Below are 18,677 nucleotides of genomic sequence, written 5' to 3' on the forward strand. Positions count from 1 at the left end.
ACATGGATGACTCACAGGGCTGTGACACCATGTTTCACAGTTAGCTTTATGAGGGCACAGGAGTAGGGCTGTCTTCACGTAGCCCTGTTCCACTCCACTTTCCACTCAGCCATCACTAAGGAACTGCTTCAGGTGATTCTGCTGCAGCACTCATCTCTCACATCCACAGAGGGGACTTATATTGAACAAAGCTAGCCCAAAATGGGGACACAGAAAATTGGATTGTAACACAAAATGGCAAGGTTGAGACTTTTTCAAAAGAGACTAATATGCTTTCTAGTAAACGTCCCAGAAACCTGGGGAACCCCGTCACACCGGCAGAGGGATTGAGTGGTTTGCTGCTCGAGCAGTCTCACAGACACACTGGCTGACACAAAAATATGCTCAACGGTTTAGTGAGGAATTTTGAGATTACTAGAGTGCATGTTTATACTTGTATAACCATCATGTGTGATAATATGTGTAGAGTGTTTGTATGGCTATTACATGATTGTATGGCTAATCATATGACCGAGTCATTTTTAGCTTTATTAATACTTTCATGTTCTATTGATAAATCTTTAGCTGACCAGCTGTTGTTCAGGGCCAGAATGTCTCTGACAACAGTGAGTCCACTGACACCACAGGGCCTGATTAAGTGAAATGTTATGTTGTGTTATGCTCTCCATGTATCTTTACAGTACGTTCGATCTTAATCGGTGGAAAGTAATTGATGTTCGGTTGATAGTAATTGACGTACAGTGCTTGCCATCGACAAGCAATCGCATGCACAAACAAACACACACTGTACAGTAGTCATTATATTATTTAACTGACGGTAAATAATATATTGTCATGCTGTAATAAATGGCGTACATCTTATCCTGAGTTTCTGAAAAAACAATGCAGTCTATATTATTATTTTCAAAAGTCTGAACAGATTTATAGGTTATAACATTACCCCAATTACCACAAGGATTCATTTATTAACACTCACAAATAAGACAAGCACCATGACTCTGCATACCTGAATCACTGGCATGCTTGGGCATCATTGGGACGGCATCAGTCTTTCCTCATGGTATTGCAGCAGCATATATTGCAGTTCATTCTCATTTTATGAGTAATGAGTGCTGTTCAGATTTTATATGAAATATCCTCTTTTCTCTACCACCTCTCTCTGTGAGCTGATTTATATGTCAGTACAAAAGAGGGATTACCAGATGGGCTAAATGTGAGCTAAAAGTGCTCTAAAGTGAAAATAATTACAGCAACTTAAAGAATTATTAATTGGTCACTCAATAAAGTTAATTTAAACCCTTCATTAGGCATCATGAATCAAATATTTGTTATCCCAAGAGACAAATTTAAAGCAACTGAGCAGACATGCTAAAATCATACACTTCATAGAGTGTCCTTTATGGGCTGAAAAAAGCCACGTTGCTTTTTCTACTGTCCCAGCCATCCTTAGTGCTACATGTGTTAAGGAGCACGTACTGCTCAACCCCGGAGCAGAGTGTACTTAAAATCACCACCAGCTACCGGTTCACCAAGCAACAATCAAAACAACACTTAACAAAGACACAGAGAGGGGATAGAAGTTGATCATACTGTCTGGCAGGTTTTTGCTTTGTGAATCGAGGGGTAGTAGGTGTTGGGTGGTGGGGAGAGGGGGGTTGAATTAGCACTCATATGCTATGTGACGCAATGTGCAGGCACTCAGCCACGCGGATAAAACAGCTTTAAAAATTAAAGGTTCCCATCTGCGAGCGGCCCCAGCCTAGTCCTCCCAGCCCTGGCCCTGCTCTGCTTTAGACAGCTGGTTGAATGGCTGAACGGGCTAATGCGACATTACACAGACGAAAGCCTGCTCCCCACGCTCCACTGTTTGGAAACAGGGCAGAGTTAAGAGTTCAAGTGGTCATTATGGATCCCAAAATGTTTTGTGCACGAGGGTAAATATTTGAAAGTGCCAGAAGGTTGACACCATGCCACGTGTTGACATATTAATAAAAGCAAGTGGCTGCTTTGGAGCTCTTCCAAGTGCTGAATGTTTCATATTAGAAGTACAATACCAATGTCAGAGCATGAGAAGACTAGAGAAGTCAAAAGTCATGTTTTAAAATGCAGCCATGATGAACAGTGCAGCTGTATGACAGGATTATCTCCACGCTAACTAAAGAGAAGAGATTGTGATTGCTTTATGGATGCTGCTTATTCAAAAGACTTTATCTCGTAGACAGTCACGTACAGATCCACCACATCCTGTGCTGTGACGGAGACGCGAAACAAATTGAGATATACAGTAGATAGGTGTGGTTTGCATGTTGGAGGAAATAAAGTCGACTTTGATATACCCTTTGTGAGTTACTCTGTAACATCAATTTAAGTCAAGTAATAATCACCGAGTCAGTAATGCTCAGCCCTGCTGCACACCTCTCCTGCACCCCCGCCCCCACTCCCCACCCCACCCCACACAGCCTTGACATGACAACAACAGAGAAGGCCCGGTGGGCAAAATCACCCTGTTTGTTGTGTCAAAGCAGCAGGGTTTAAAGCTCAGGAAAGGAGAGGGGGTCAGTCACAACCTATCCTGTCTGCTGCTCAGGCAGACTCTGGGACCTGACAAGAGGTGGCTGGCTAAGGCTTGACAGAAGTAGTCTCACAGGCTGCGAGTGCTCCCCTGTGAGACTAGACCGGACTTGTTGAGTGGGGAAGAGCAACAGGCACCAACGGTTACTGTACACCAGCTCTGTAACATCCATTGATTCCTATCTACACTACCAACAGTATCTATCTGTATCTGTATTTGCCTACTGTACATCGTTTTATCCTGCAATTATTAGAGATAGCAGATAACAAACTGCCACTTCATGAAATTTTAAATTGCAAAGTATTATCTTGCTCCCACCAGTCAGTGGAGTCACAGAAGATAGCGTTTTAGCTATGAAATCAAAACATGAGAATGCTACTCATACGGCTGTGGTCATTACAATCTTTCCCCCTGGCGCTGTGTGCTTGATTTGACATACAGAATCCATTTCAGAAAGGCCAGTAAGTTTCCAACCCATTTCTTCAGGGAGACATCACACACTCTGCGGAAAGCCTCTGCTAATTAGGCTAATTACAGAGACGGATAATGTGAGGGCTAATCAAATGATAAACATGGCAAATACAGATTTGTTTTCCCCATTAGCTATTGTGAAGGCTCCAACCAGTTGATAAGCATTACAAATGAGATTTAGCACTGTGACTACTACAAAGGGTAGTAACCCAATCCCCCCCCCTCCCTCCCTGAGCAGGGCAGAAATGAAAAAACACACTTCAGAATAAAGAACGAGAACTGAAGGCACCTCGACTCGCTTTCACCAAAACCATTTGCTGAGTGAATTCACTCCTGATTCAAACACTTTATCTGCAAGAAAATCCAAAGCTACTGTTCGCTCTCTGTTGAATTTCTGATGTCGAGACCTGTGAAAAAGGACTAGAATATTGACAACATATGTCTGCAAAAAGATGGGGTCTCATCCCATCTCATAATAGCATGTTAAAGCAATACAAACTGTAACACATCAAAACATGTTTTTTCTTGTGTGCCTTTACTCGCAGTTTACTTGAGTTGCTGCCTTTGCTCCCCAATGACAGAGATGCAACTTTTCTGTAAATATGATCATCTGAGTTTAATTCTGAGCGACAGCTGGTATCGGCACGGGATATATCAAAAAGAATTGGATGGCTTGCATAACTGAAGTATTTGCTCCTTGATACCGCAAATGGTACGATGCAGCGTCTCAAGAGTTTGTCTCATCTGAATCCCAAGAGGTTATTGACTGACAGCTGTAAATATATCACAACATAACCTTGTGTTTCCCCCAACACAACTCTATGGTGACATCCCAGACCCTTGTTTGCTCAGTAGGCAGAGGCTAAATCACTTAACTTAAGTCTATCCAGGAGACATTGTCCATTTCAGTGAATGAATACTTGAAACAAGAGTATAACTAAAATACCCAGCTGGATATCCAAAAATGCAATACCATCAAAATCTCAAGTGTTTTACTCAATCAGGAATGTGTTTGAATGGAGAGTTATACTTCCAAACAGTGGACACCAAAGAAGAGGTGGTGCACACACACACACACACACACACACACACACACACACACACACACACACACACACACACACACACACACACACTTCTTATACTGTACATATTGTCTCCTTAACCCCAAACAGCAGGTGCTAATTTACTGTTTTTTTCCTGTATAATTGAGGCTGCTAATGTAGCGATCAGGAGCAGCAGGCATCACAGCATTATTTTTGGGCACTACGCAAATGGGAGAACACTGTAGGGAATTTACTTACACATGTTTCTTTTTGGGCGCAATTCTAATCACCCCATGTATGCCCACCTGCGTCATATTGATATTAGAAAAGCATGGCCATATGGAGCAACAGAGGACTATGCCAGAATTGTCACGTCATTGTTCCAGGGATTGCCACCGTGGGCCTATCTGTTTTATTTAGCCACAGAGCTTCTCTCATTAGTATCACGTTGATTCTAAACTCTACAAGGGCCAGTTGACAACAGTACATTGCACCTCTTGTGATAATGTCATATTTTTACTAGTCATACTGGCTTTAAAGTAAACCAGATCTAAAAAGAAACAGAAAGGACACAGCTCTAACATTGTCAAACTACCAGCAATCTCCAGATGGCAGTGCGTTGGAGCTGAGGACATCCAGGAGAGTAGAGGGGTGTGGTGGGCTAACTGCTGCTACGGTAGCTGAATGGAAGACAGCACGGTGCCTCACCTCTGATGGTGCCAGGTTTTACAGGATCCAAAATACTTATCATAGAACAGAAGAAAACATAATCTGTGTGAGGGAAGCCAAATGAATCATCACATTCCCACATCAGGCCATCATTAATTGACCCCATCTGGCACAGGCCTTTTCTTAAGGACCTCTTATCACACAAACCAAAGGAAATGTTTATCTTAAAGCAGGATGATTTTGATAGCAACCTGCACAGGCTGAAATAAAAAGATGAGTATAGTATAGCACATTCTTCATCCTTGATGTTATAATCTCCAGTATTCATTTCTGAAATTAATAACAACATTAAAGGTTCAAGCCCTGCTTGAGAAGTAACTTGTGTGCCTTTCTTCTCGGTGCAGGCTCACAGCGGGGTCTGCTATTAATATTGAAAGAGCAGCTCCCCTCTACTTTCTGTGGTTTAAGTTGACTTAGATCAAAACTTTGGCGATTGGAGATATGAGAAAGGGAGCAGGAAACTAAAGTAACTGTGTGTGTGTGTGTGTGTGTGTGTGTGTGTGTGTGTGTGTGTGTGTGTGTGTGTGTGTGTGTGTGTGTGTGTGTGTGTGTGTGTGTGTGTGTGTGTGTGTTGTGTGTGTTTGTGTTTGTGTGTGTGAGGCAGGGGTGAGAAGGGCCTTGTGACTGAACAGTTGAAAGCGATCACAAGGGGATCCTGGTCCCATTCCAGCATGGTACTGCTTTCATCACACTGTGTACTGTCTGGGGGGCATGGGGGTGATTCTCAGCTGCCCAAGTATGGAGCAGAGCACTGACGCTGTCAGTGAGATTACGTGGCAGCTTTTTAAAAGTCATGTGTCAAGCTGTTGACTTTTTCCTATTTTAGCTTGTAGCCATCACCACAGATAAAATGTAAACAATTCTCTAAGAGGGTGTCATAATCTTAACCATCTAGCAAACAGGACAGCCAGTCACAATTTAATTTAAAGAATAAGACAACAGCCGCCTATGGAGAACAATCTAGGTGATAAATAAGCAGACTTGGGTTTGTTTCTCTCAAATACTTATACAGTGAAGCAAAGCTCTTATATTTGGAATTGTGTACAGGATCAAATCTAAATGGATGTATGGAATCCTCAATTAAATTACACATTATACAGAAACGGTAAAAATACACACTTTTCTCACAAGGAGAAACCTAATTATGACCTTGACTGCACAAACAAGTTAAGTGTCTGGCCACACTATTGTGATGTTTTTTCAAAGCGGTCATGAGCAGTGACAAGTGAAAAGAACATGTAATTTCAAAGCACAATTTGATACCATAGTGTATTGTAAATCTGCTTTGAATTTGAGTTTTTGACAGGAGGACTGGCTTTGACTACATTTGTCTTATTGCATTAAATTAGTTTAAAAATGTATCGTGACCTAAATTCACGAAAGTGACACTCATGTTTAATTCTATACCATCTGTAATTATAAATCATTTTTAAAGGCAACCCGTGTCATCACATTTTTATTCCCACAAAAACACATAACAAACTCAAGTCCTGACCATATCAAAATGTTTATTCTTGGTAAGTTTAGTCACAATCAGCAAAGCCATGTCAGTAAAACAGCTCATTTATCTCTACCGTCCCCTGACAAATAAACAACGAGCAGCAGAGAAATACATTGCTCCAATAAATGACTCAAGCAACAATGCAAACAACAATGCGTGTGTGACAGAGGAGTGTCAGAGCACACTAAGGTGTGTCAAGTCGTGACATTAATGCCCCCTTCAAAGAAGCGTACATCAAAGCCACAGAGGCATCTTTGAACAACAGTGCCAATGTGGTCATTGATTGTGTGAAAACTTGTATCAAAAAATGGGAAGATTGTAGAATTCTGAAAGTGTCTTAATGATGTGGTACACTCGTAGAGTGTCACATAACAAGGCCAAAAACATGAGCTTCCCAATTTCAGATTCACCTACTGACGCTGTAAATGTAAACTGACGCTGTAAATGTAAACTGATACTGTAAATGTAGTCTAATAGAAAACTGTTTCAAGTACTCCATAGAAATGTAGCTGGAGAGTTGTAAAGACTGTTGAAAAACCAAAAGTAGGAGTTTAGACAATGAACACATCGCTATCATGTTATGTTGCTGGGGCAGAAAAACATCAGAGAGCTAGCTGTAAACAAGATGCTCTTTTGTGTTCTTCAGGCCAACCAGAGACAGCCTTCATTACGAAAATGAAATCGGCTTCAATTAAAGTGACCGTAATCACCCTGGCATCAGTGATTGAGACCAGATTAGGTCCATGGCCAGGGCAAAAAATTAAACAACAAAAAAGTAACAGAAGGCATCAAACACTGTAAGGACGGGTTAAGAGGATTTCTGGGCTCTCACAGTCCGTGCCATATGTTATACACCTTCCCTCGGCCTCACTAGCCAGAAGTGTCTTGCTAAGTATCTATAAGTAAACGAGACCTCATCTCCGGAGAAGCTTTTTCAATTAGGGGCCCAAGACAAGCTGTTATCAAGCACAAACATCAAGTGAAACTTGTTCAAAAACAGAGCGTACAGGGTTCAGGGATTACAGCGTATCTGGTATGTTTAATCTACCCAGCCATAATATTGTTCCCAGAGAAGTAAGCATTCTTTGTTGATGGAGCAAGGCGATTAATTCAGACTCAAGAAGGTGTGGGTTTTTTGCACCTTTTCATATCACAGGTATCGGGCACTTTTACTGCGCTACACAGCTTATCCTCTGTTTCTACAATGAGCCTTGCACATCCACCCCCTTTTTAAAACTTATTCTAAAGGGTTTTGGCTCAAGTACATAATCCATACGCCGGCCCCCTCACTTGCACAGCCAAAAGGAATCAACCCATCAATAACACCTTGTTTATAGAATACCGATGACTTTGCTCAAGAATCCCTTCAGTACAGCATAGGATAAAAAAGACACGATAGATTTTTTTTTTTAAACTAAGCTTATGACAAATTCAACTGGGCTTTCTAAATACCTGAGCTACTATTTAAGGTATTACAGCAAGGTAGAGATTTTGCACTTCAATGTGTCTAAATCGTCCTCATTTGGGGCTGGCCATGTGAATGGAGGAGCTGACACAGAGCCAGGCTGCATCAGGAGCTCTTTGTCTTAACTTGTGGGCACAGCTTCAGTACTACGCTCCTCTCTCCCAGAAGACCACAGACCCCCTGGGCTGGCAACCATAGCGGAGACTGAGAGAGCGAGGGGTGCTTTCACTCAGTCTCTTTGACTGCATTCTTCAGGCCCTGGACTGCAGGCTCACAGATACATAACAATGAGGAGCTGTATAACTCTATCATGTCACACAGAGCCTGGGCTTCCCCATCCCCTTTTAAACACACAGTTAACCATAGGCTGCCTGGAGGCAGTCTCTCAACTGAACCTGTGGCAAACAGTTGCTTAAAACATACTGTAAGACGTGTGCAGCAAAGACATAGTTCTTCAGCAACTTAGTACAATATGAATAGTATAAGATGAAGCAAAATGTAGCGTTTCTTTTGTTACATGAAACATTTGTATTCTCAATGCAGGAAAAAACGCTTCAGTACGGATTTGATTAAACGACCTAAATCATTGAGCAGGTGTTTGTTTTCTCTCAGCTGATGAAACTGTTTGCCTTTAGCTCAGGGATTTCTTACAGATTGTTTGACAAACATATTGCTGCGTGGCCTTTCTAGCTGCTTTATTAAATGTTTGAAAGCTTCTGAAAGGCCTTCATAAAAGGGATGAATGTGGACAATCGTGTAAATCCTACAATTGGACAGATTTGGGCATCAATGATATATCCGCGGATCATTTATTGTATATCAAACCTCTATTTAAGTTATAAAGCAAAACAAAGTCCTAAAATCCTTCTTGGCGACAAGCATCTGCAGCAGCATCAGATGCTGGGTTAAGTGTCGGGGGCTCAGGCCCATTGGCCAGTGGTTAGTGTTTTCTATAATCTTTCCCTCCTTCACTGCTCACTCTGCAGCACTCTGACCCTTGGTGACAGACAAAAAGGATCAATTTAGAAGCAAAGTTCAAAACCCTTAGTTGTTATTGTACAGTAGCGCTTTATTCCTAATTGACTGATGGCTACAGCTGTTTATCTGTTCCCCAGGCTTAATGCAAACCCATACCCAATCATGAATTGGTAATCCATCCATCTATAAATCTACTCAGGGTATCAGTGAATCTCGTAATCACTCTTGGTTTTTCTTAATCTAATCTTGAGAACTTCTTAAACATGGTCATGTTTTCTTTCCTTGTTTGTTATGTGTTTGGCTTCCCTTGTGTGGGCCGATCACTGCTCAAGTGTACATGATCCTTCCCCATGGGCATTTTATATGATATTATATATGATGTTGTACAACGGTTGTGATAATATTGTTTTTTAAAGTTTTGTAAACGTCAAAATGCAAACATTGGAGCTAGCTTTTGCAATGTTGTATTGACATTGTTATTTGATGGTTGTTGGTTAGTCACATGTTGAAATTAAACGTTTATTAGACGCTGTTATGTGATGATATTTTTCAACGTTGACTTAAGGTTGTCATTTGATGCTCATGATCTAACATGATTGCACATGGGTTAATAAAATTAAGGTTTTCTTAACATTGGCAGTTGACGGTCAGCATCATACCATCTCACAGTTGAAAGTAGTTTTTAAATGTTGCCTATTTATGTACCGTAAATACAATGTTAAAAGTCTATTATTGATGTAATGTGAACTTCCTAACCAAATGGATAATTAGGCACAAAAAATAGTTGATCTGTTCTAGTTTCCCTCCCCCTCCCGTATTTCATTTATCTGAGCAATTGTGTCACTGATATGACGGCATCTTTTACAATCAGGATTACGTTTTAGATTTTAATTCACTGTACTCACTTTTTGATCTGTCCTCACTTTCAAACATATAATCTCATGGAAGACATTGTGTTGCCTTACTTTGTGCACCACCAGGTAAGTGCAGATTTCAAATTACACCCTCATGACTACATTTTGGGAAGACCACACATCTGCACATTGCTATAAATTGGCCTGTTTCTAGTGTTGGAGTTAATCTACACTCTAAACATTGATTTAATTCACTTCTACAGATACATTTCAACAGCTTCAGTGTTTTCTGCATACAATCTGAATCCCATTATTACTCATGTTGCAGCAGTGGACTAGTGGAATTGCGTACAGAACAATGTACAAACCAAAAGGTTTCTCCAAAGTTTCTACTTGCAATCACTCTGGTACATGATAATATTAATCTTATCTGTCCAGAAGACCTTTTTCCAGACCTCTGCAGGCTTTTTAGGTACTTTTTAGCAAAATGTAAGTGACCATCCTTTTTGAGGATAACTAGTGGTTTGCTCCTTGCAGTAAAGCGTCTGGTTTGTGACATATTTTGTGGATGGTCTCTCACACACCTACTTCCTGGAGAGTGTTCCGGATCAGTGGGACAGTTGTTTTGTGTTTTTTCTTATTATGGCGAGCATTCTTCGGTCATCCACTGTAGAAGTCTGCCTTGGTCTACCAGCCCGTTTACGATTGCTGAGGTCACCAGTGCTTGTTTTTTCTTTATTATGATGTTCCAAACTGTTGATTTTGGCAAGCCTAAGGTTTTCGCTATGTTTCTGTTTATTTTATATTTTATTTTTCAGCCTAATAAAGGCTTCCTTGACTTTCATTGACACTGCTTTGGTCCTTCTGTTGAAAGACACCAATAGCAGACTCCAAAGGCAAATGCAAAGCCTAGAATCAATACTAGACATTGACAGCTCTCTTACGTCTGCACAAATAATGTGATGGAACACACCTGACTTACCAGAAACACCTGTTAAGCCAATTGTCCGATTACTTTTGGGTACCCTGAAATAGGTGAAACCAATATGTCCACAAATAAAAGCAGAAAAGCTCTACTTTAACCTCACAGTAATTGTTTGATTTCCAAAAGAAAAGAAAATGCTTCACTGTCCCCATTTTGGAGTTGGCACAATGGGGCCCTCTGTATGCACACCATCATTGTCAATGACTCATCACCGATGCTTCAAGTATAATGCTCTAAATGCACAGAGCACTCTTGACCAGCATTTCCATAGGCTCAATGAATGAGACTGAAAAGGATTATTGTACAGGTGATTGGATTACCATCACTACCGGGGGCTGATTATTACACCAATCAAGGGAATCCTTTTGGATCATATGGTCAAGTCAGGTCATAGAGATTCCGCTACAATCCAAAGAGCTTGTGTATATCCCTGTACAGTGTTTGCACTGTTCAATAGCCTTGGTGGTCAGAACACCTTTCTGATTTAAAAAATGAAATGATTGGATTTGTTATCACAAAAATGTTTTAAAGTACATAAAGTACAATAGTACATTAGAAATCAATGTACATTGAACATAGCCATTCACTCTTAGAAATCGAATTGAAATAGTTATGAACATTATGTCTATTTTTAACATTATATTACCAAAGATTCCTATTACTACAGAAGACAGGAAATAAGTGCGCCTGTCTCATTCACATGGGAAGAGCGAGGTTTTCGCATCTGTTGTTTTGGAGTCTAATGAGGTGTCAGTCTCAGGTATATTATCATCATCCTGTGGCTTTCATGGCCTGAAACGGCACTGTCTATTGTCTATCAGTCACAGCAATGCATGCAAAATCATGAAAAACATTCGTGGGGAGGATGTGGCCATTTGGGCATGTATGACTCTCAACTGCCATGTCCCTAATCAACCCTTATCTAGAGTAGTTGCGGTGGTGCCTTTCAACCTCCACGATATGGCCCATTGAAAACACATCACTGATCCCATGTGGAACAGAGGGAGGAGGACGAAAGAATGAGATTCTTTCAATCAGATGGGAAGAATAAATCTTCAGCCTCATTCCTCCAGCAGAGTCAAATTTGATGTTAATGATGTGAGCAACCCCATGGTAACAGACGCCACAATAAATTAATCACAGTTCCTTGTTAGAACAATGTTTCCACATGTAAAACAGTGTGGGCACCATGTGAGGTACAGCTCAGAATGAGTTTTCTATTTTTTTCTGTTTCATAGATTTTCACGTGCTTGAGTCAATGGGCTGGACGTCTGAGAGAGGATGTCTGCATTGTTTGTATCTGCTCAAATGGAAGAAGGCGGTGGAATTCGTCTTTTAAGATAAAGCACTTTTTGGGGATGTTCTCTCACAAAAACAAAGTTATCAAAGTTTCATGAGTCCTTTAGCTTTTAGAGGTCTTACAGTATATGGACTAATGTACTATAGCTAATTTTGCATATTATTCCCTGAGAAAATTCAGAGAGAATCCAGTTGTTAAGATTATCATAAAGGGGAGAAAGGGAGAGTTTCATCATGTATAACTAAGTTACCACTTGGTGGTAACTACTATTTAACAACATGTTACGAAGTACTACAGACATTGAACTGTTACTACATACGTATGGAGGCAACTTGATGCATCTGACAGCTGAGGTAAGTAGTCCATGTATCTAGATGAATGAGGGATATGGGGATTTTTGAATGAGAGTTTTGAATGAATGACCAAATACTGTAAACTCTCTAAGGAATGATGACGTTTCCTAAAAACGAGGCCATACCACCATAATTCCCCTGAGAGCTGTAAGCCTACCCCTCAGAGCCCTCATCATAAAATGTAGAGCATTCCCTACACTGGTGAGCAGAGGCAAAATAGTTGTATAAACTAAATCATTAACATGTTTCCTGTCCATTGACATAAACCTCTTTATATGTAAAATTTAAGAAAAAAATGCTTCCCCTTTGGCAACTGCGTCAATTTCAGCCAAGACCAAGCAACAGTTAAACGTTCTGGATGCCACAGAGAAGCAGGGCTGTTCTTCAAATTCAGCTGGCAGGCAGCCTCTCTAGTCATTCTTCGACTTGATGTGTGCTTCAAGAATCTGGCCCAAACACACCAACTGTGAGCCAGGAATCCAGAGGAGCAACAAACAGTCTGAGAGGAAAACAAGAACCCTGCTTAGCTAGCAAAGTTTCCACTGCCGCTGTGCCCCCATACAGCATGCTGGCCTCTGACAGGATTGTAAATAATGCCCTTTGTTTTGGCTGCTTCAGTCCAAGAATAAGGATTTATACGCAACCACAAATTAGACTTAATTCTCAAAAGCATGATTAGATTTCTATGAACATTTTCACACATTCTGAAATTGGCAATACTATAGATTTTAAGAACAATAATGTAACTTAAAGGCAATGTTAGGGGTTTCTCCGTCACTCACTACTAAAAACTAACACAAACACGTGTGTGTGTGCGTGTGTGTGTGTGTATGTGTGTGTGTGTGTGTGTGTGTGTGTGTGTACTATATGCAGGCATGCGCATTCAGGAGAAGCCTGCTTTTAAGCTGTGTCAAGGTTTTACCGGTGAATGGGTGTCGGGAGATCTCCTCTCTCACCTCAGAGCTGGTGGAATTTCTCTGTGAGTACCTAATCTAGCGTGGTGTTCAAAAGCTCAGGATGTGCCTTAAAAGCCCTGGTTTTACTGAATGAACCAACGAATGAATGAACCTAGCTGAATATATAACAGGTTTTTCTCCCTATCCACTTAAAGGAAGCACTCTGTGAATTATATTGAAAACCCCAAAACTGCCCAACATTTCATGGATGGTTTCTTTTCAGAAACTGGGACAGAAAGAGAGAAAGGTCATGTTGAGCCAACACATAGAAATTGCTTTCCTTGTCATATTGAGTCATCTCCACTCACTGTCTTTGATGACGTAGCTCAAAAACATCATGAATAATTCAATGTAATTATCAATCTGTAAAATACAGTGATGTAGTATGGCTTCTAGGAATATACAGTATGGATTCTAAGAAGTCTCTTTAAAATGCCATTACATTGAAAGTACAGAGGAGGGAAGATTGTGACAGCAGACTTTTGTGCCTCAAATCATTCTGATCCTTCCAATGTAATCTGCCCTGCCAATAAAGTCAGAATTGTCAGAATATTTAAAAAATGACATTTACTGGCAGCACTTGAAAATATGACTTTGGTAGCAGTTCCTCAGGTAGGCCTACCTTTAAAAAGTTGCTGTGGTAACTAACAAGTAAGCGAATCAACATTTCAGCAGTGGCAGCGTGTCTTTCCTGGAGGGTTCCGTGGTTCTCCCAATGCTCCTTGATTGGCTAGCGTCTTAGGGACAATATTTCAAATAGCTAAATAGAACAGAAATATTGTGTACAGTAAACGTTAATCTCAGAGCCATTATCTAAACTGCCTGAGAATTGTACACATGCACATCTTGGTGATTAGGCTAACTTCATTACACCTCTAATGGCTTACCATTCAAGTGCACATTGTTATCAAAGCTTTACATGGATAGTATATGATAAAAGGAGCAACCCAATTTTATCCTGAGAGTCTGCAAATTCAACGCTGTGATAGAGTCTGAAAAAAACTTTGTACAGTACATGATGCAATTACTGTATGTCGCTATGGTCACGCTGGCGTCACTGCAACACACATCTTACACAATGACCACCACAGCGAAACTCTTGCTGAGAACTCCTTAGTTTCCATGGCAATATACTATTCAATGAAGAATCATGGCGAGCTAACAATACAAAAGGTGAATATCACATTCCTATTTCTAAATCTCTTAAACTGGAGAATATGAGACAGAACTATAAGCCCATTTCACTGTAAAAAGGTGAAGTTAGCACCACCAAACAGACGTATCAAGATTACTGTGTGGAGGATAAGAGATAATCTAAGCATTGCACAAGCATCACTTTAATTTATGATTTTTAATCACCTTAGGCACTTGTCCATCAAGTAGACCAAATCTTGCACATGTAACACTCCATTGTATGTCTGATACAATGCCACCAATTGCAACGTAAATGGGGGAATGTGCTGAGGTCAGGGTCAGGGGGATGAATTTATCAAACTTCAGTCAAGAACAAACAATGGAGAGACTAGGGCAAACAAATGGAGAGAGAGAAGCATTCAGGCATCTGTCAGCTTGTACAAGGCTCTCACATTTGTTTTGGGGAGAAAATATCTGACAATATAAAATAAGGCCACAGTGACACTGGCACTTTGTGTGAGGAGGAAGCAGCACAAATGGTGGTTTTAAGAGATTCTCATTCTGAGAAATAAACTCTGTGAGAGAGGAAGTTTATTACAAAAATAAGAGTGTGTTGAGGAACGCCACAGCTGGGATGGACGCTTCTTGGACCACCTGTTCAATGTTGCGCATTCAGCAAATAAGAGCTCAAGTTCCCACATGGGCTCCTCACCACCTGTTTCTGCACAATGAGAATTTATTCGGTTCGAACAATAGCACATACAGTACATACAGTCTGTAAACAAACAAATGCACCTCAAAGTCTGCCCATTCCACTGTTTCAAATGACAAGGTGTTATTGTACTCTCTCCATATTCCCGAAATGATGGTGGTTTACTTTAGGTGAAACATAAACAAGGATTTAAGAACGAAGAATAGTAAAAAATAAATAAATATTTTTTTAAAAATGGCTGCAAGGTAAAAAGGTAAACAGGCCATTAACTTGTTCTGGGTTGATTAATTATAATGCCAGATCAACCATACAGGCATGCAAAAATGAATTAAGAGCACATTCTTAGTTACAGGGCATATCAAATCAGTTTGCCTCAAAAGTAGGCATGACTGAAAACTCCCCTGAAACTATATCCTTTACCAATTATAGCAAGAAGCATTTTGTGTTATCAGAACATGCAAACACATATTTTATGTTGATGTCAAAGTGGCTCTCTTTGCATTTTATCAAAATGAAACAAAATAAAGAGTTGACAACTGGATAAAGGTGAATAATGTGGCATGCATGTTTACATCATTACTATAATTTGTACAGTAACTATGTTATGTATAAACACCCATGCCTGCAAACAAGTGTTTCTTTCCTTTTAAGAGACTATTTCACTGAAAGCAATCGTATGCTTAGGCCATCTTACTCTCTGATAGACATCTAAATCCCACTATTAATACATCTAAAAATAAGAGATTAGAGGTCTATCAATTTAAAGATGTAACTCCTTATTGCAAAAGCGACACTCCCGCTCAGACATCACTATGCAATCTGACAGGACTGATAGCAGTAATTATGAACTAATGGATTTATCTTTGAACGTATAACTGCTGTATGGCTCGTTCCTTAGAGATTAGAGATGGCATTTACTCCCACTTCCATTGTTCACTTTCACTTCAAATCCTGAGAATTCCCAAGGCCCGAGTCACTCCCTTCAGACGAGGTCATATTTTTGGGGGATTAAGCCAATTACGTAGATGAAGCCTCATTTGATTAAAGGAGAGTTGGGAGTTTTGGAATATTACATAACTGAACGCATCATGTCCTGCTTTCTTGATATCCAGGGCTAATTGGGCGAATTGAAGATGCATCATGGGAGGGAGGGCGGATGACTCCAGGAGTCCTTAAGTTAGAAAAGGCAACCTCCTGCCCTGCCACTCGCCTCTGTGAACCCAGCACTTTGACACACAGGTCATGTTATATAATCCCCCTCCTCCTCCTCCTCCTCCCTCCGCATTAACAATCCAGTGCCGCAGCTTTTTAAGCGTATGGAATGTGCAACAGCATGAGTTACATAAAATAATAAAACAAACTGGTAAGTTCTAGTTTATCTCAAAGAAGAAGTAGAGTGAAAAAGATACACAAAACAAAACTTCAAAGTCAAAGTCTATCGTGCCAAAGAGCTCTGTCTTAGAATTCAAAGAGACAGACAGCCTGGGTATTAGCCTTCATGGAGGCTGTTCTGGTCTGTAAGCACACAGTAGTGGCAGGAGAGAAAGGAAGGCACTTACCAAAATCTTCAACACACACATACACAGAGTCCAGTCACTACAGGATCACCTGAAGAGCAAAGGAACATGGGGAAGTAAAAAATCTGGGATCAGACAGTAGGAAATGACTGAATGTGGAAGATTGAAAAAGCTGAAAATAGTTCACTTTTATAACTATCTCCACAATATGTCAAGAGGATGCCATCCCACCATTTCAATCCCATTTCAAAATGACCAGAGCTGTTTCTTCTCAGTACTGAACAAAAGTGATCTGAAAACATTACAGTATTTAAATATACATTTAAGAGTTTACATACTGTACACACAGTATCATTTGAAAATACACTATTAACTATCGATAAATGTTTGATCTACAGTGTATTTCTCGAACATTTAGGGTAACAAAGGTTTTGTTCCACAATAGAGGGCTTGTACCCAAATCTTTACTTGTAGACACATTTATAGTCATTTATATATCCATATATATATCCATCAACATGACATACTGTATACATAGCTAACATGCTTTTCTTGCACTTATTTGGTAAATGAATGTGCCCCAATGCAACTCAGAGCTTGTTTACTCAACCTACAATAGCCTATTAAAGAAAGTTTCAATTTAAAAAAAGACTGCAGAGGGGAAATTCAAAAATTATAATTATGAGTGTATTTTCTATTTCTGGTGATGTGTATGTCCTATATCCTGTTTCGATACAGGTAAGGTGGGGGTGGACTGCTTTTTGTCTCCAGGGCCCAGATATGTGTAGTCTCCCCATTGAGGGATGCTTTTGTTCTCTGATAAATTGACGTTGTCAGTTTCCCACGTTGCCATGTTGTGCCATATACCACAGGGAACAGGAGTGGGAACGCTGCTGCTACAGTACATACGATTGGCATCATTCAACGTGACAGTTTTTTGTTGTTTTCTGTTTTTGTTTTTCTTTTGTGTGCATGCACTAATTCAGAACCTCCAATTCCAGCTCCAAATATACCATGGAGACAAATCCAACCCCCCAAAATGAGAACAATCTCTTTGTGTTTTGCTATCTTATCTAGGATCAGCAATTCAGGTCATTTGGTGAAAGAGGTTTAGGCAAATACAGGTACACACAAATTCATAATTTTACTGGTCATACAAATAATTATTTATTAGATTTATTTGCATACTGAATGATGAGAATAAAGAAGAGACACGGACACATCAGAACTGTGAAAGTATGCAAACATATAGGGAAATTGGTTGTATCCAACAAACAAGTGTCCAATTGTATCTTTAGAATAGTCCGTCATCACTATAATACAACTTTGTTGATGGAGGCATAAACCAAAACATTTGGGGGGGGGGTATGCCAATCGTAAAGACCTTTTAAATCCCCTAATCTGTAGAGGGCCTTGGATTGTTTTGAAACAAAGTTTGCATGGACAAAGTGCACCTTTGAATCTGAAACTTCCGATATATGAGCAACGGCTCCTGCCTTTTTTATCTCCTGATTGTACATTATCTGGTAATGGCCAGCAACATAAACTGTCATCAAATGGCCAACAACATAAAATATCATCAATCAGTATAATAACATATCTAAATAGGAGACCTCTAATGCAACATCTTTATAGATACTCCATTGCCAGAAACAAAAATAAAGGCAGCATTAACCCTCACATTGGCACTCTGGAGCACCAGTTTCAGGGCAGTTGAGCAGTGAAATTGAATCCATCCATGACACCTTTCCTCAAAATTATATTTTCCTAGCAGCACATCAGAGAAAATAAGCAGGTTTTCAAAATCTGTAGCTGCTGGTGAAATACAGCTTAAACAAATCTAGCCTGAGGAGACCCAAAGGCATGGCCAAGTTTCCAAGGCAGTAGTATGACTACCCTAATAAATTAAAGAGACTCCAATAAATTCCTCATGGCCTTAAGCCATGGCTGAAATCCATAGCTGAGGCTCATTCATTGCAACGACTTCAGCTTGACTACAGTCTCTTACGTAATAATTCTAATAATAATTATCAATAGAATACCACAATTCTACTAGGTGATTTCTTACCAGTGCGATGTACTAATCACAAAATACCCCCACTGT

The 18,677-nt window shown here is 40.1% G+C and overlaps 1 protein-coding gene across 2 annotated transcripts in view; it reads right to left on the bottom strand.

The window, feature by feature from the left end:
• The window catches only part of lpp (LIM domain containing preferred translocation partner in lipoma), a 130,998-nt gene that overhangs the window by 94,380 nt on the left and 17,941 nt on the right, over positions 1-18,677 (bottom strand). Inside the window, exon 3 of one of the 2 annotated variants that reach the window (XM_083672219.1) lies at positions 16,616-16,664. The exons of the other annotated variant lie outside the window; for it this stretch is intronic. The gene's annotated coding sequence lies outside the window, so the exon portion shown is untranslated. The remainder of the gene's footprint in view (positions 1-16,615; positions 16,665-18,677) is intronic. 2 annotated transcript variants of the gene reach the window in all.

Source organism: Argentina silus (assembly GCF_951799395.1).
Source record: "Argentina silus genome assembly, chromosome: 6".
In the NCBI taxonomy this organism is placed as follows: Eukaryota; Metazoa; Chordata; class Actinopteri; order Argentiniformes; family Argentinidae; genus Argentina; species Argentina silus.